This window comes from Pundamilia nyererei, unplaced genomic scaffold, assembly GCF_000239375.1.
Source record: "Pundamilia nyererei isolate P.nyererei 1_Seehausen unplaced genomic scaffold, PunNye1.0 scaffold00002, whole genome shotgun sequence".
In the NCBI taxonomy this organism is placed as follows: Eukaryota; Metazoa; Chordata; class Actinopteri; order Cichliformes; family Cichlidae; genus Pundamilia; species Pundamilia nyererei.
Genome location: NW_005187403.1, coordinates 2,253,166 through 2,254,451, shown reverse-complemented (window position 1 = coordinate 2,254,451; position 1,286 = coordinate 2,253,166).

Genomic DNA, 1,286 nt, shown 5'->3' with positions numbered 1-1,286 from the left:
AAGTTAGCTCGCTAGTTTCCACCTAAACATGATATGCCATGTTCTGACTGAGAGATTTCTGAACAAATTAAAACGTACAGCTCTGCTATCACTTCTAACATAAATGAAGACGGAAAACTAAACAGCAGTGACGTTTGTAAGGTTACTAAAGTTGGGCTAGCTGGTATATAATGATGTGCTACCTGATCGCTAGCGACACAGGTATGTTAGCATAACATAAACACAATGAAGCTGGAGGATGAACGCTAACCTTTTTCCACTCAATAAAAGTTCCCGATGGTTAGGGACAAATGTAATCGCATGGCAGGATGCTGTAAACGGACCAAACTTCAGTCAGGAGAACAACTGAGATAATCCATCCACAATACGAGGTTAGTTGTTAATGTACTGCAACAACACGGGATTAGAATAACTGTGAGAGAATTCAACATGGTATCAATGGTATGGAAATGGAGGAAGCAAGAAGGATGAGTTGAGTAGTAGTAGATAAGTTTGACTTATCTGACTGTTTTGTTTCACTTAATGCACCTTAAAATCGGGTGCGCCCTATGGTCAGAAAATACGGTAGTAAAAATGTAGGTTTTACACAAGTGTTTCTCTCCAGAAACAGCATGGCAGTTCACATCGATGAGAGGAGAACTGGTATGCTTGCAGCTGAGCTCCATTATTGCAAAGTGTGCTACCTGTTGTAAACCAGGTGTTTGATTATTGTTTGTTTGCTTTCCAATATGGTATGTAAAAGAGAGAGAAGCAACGGATGGAAGTCAGTTTGTGATGATCCAGAGTGTGCACACTGTTGAGAAAAGACAGATGCTTTTATCTGCTGTGCAGGTTTTATTTTGGACCACTGTGTAGAGCTGTGACGACACATTCACACTGTACATAAGCTATAGCATAATTAGCAGTAAACTGCCTATTTTAAACCTTTGTAAATCATATTTGTATGAATCATTTAAATACTCTTCTACCCAAAATTTTAAGACACATACATAGGGCCCCATTTTCAGACTCTCAAAAGCGAGTAGTTGAGAGTGCATCGTAAATGGACAAAATGAACCAAAGCATATGGCAAAAGAAACAAAAGAGTAGACTTGTACTCAAGACCACCTAAACCAAGACCAAGACCAGAGGGTATGGAGACCAAGACCGAGTCAAGACCAAGACAAAGTCGAGACAAAAAAGTCTTCAAAATGCATGTTTTTGCGATGCACTTGCACAGCCTTCCTCACCGCTGTCTACTGTCTCACTCACTTACTGAGAGGACAGACGCACACTCCACTTGACTG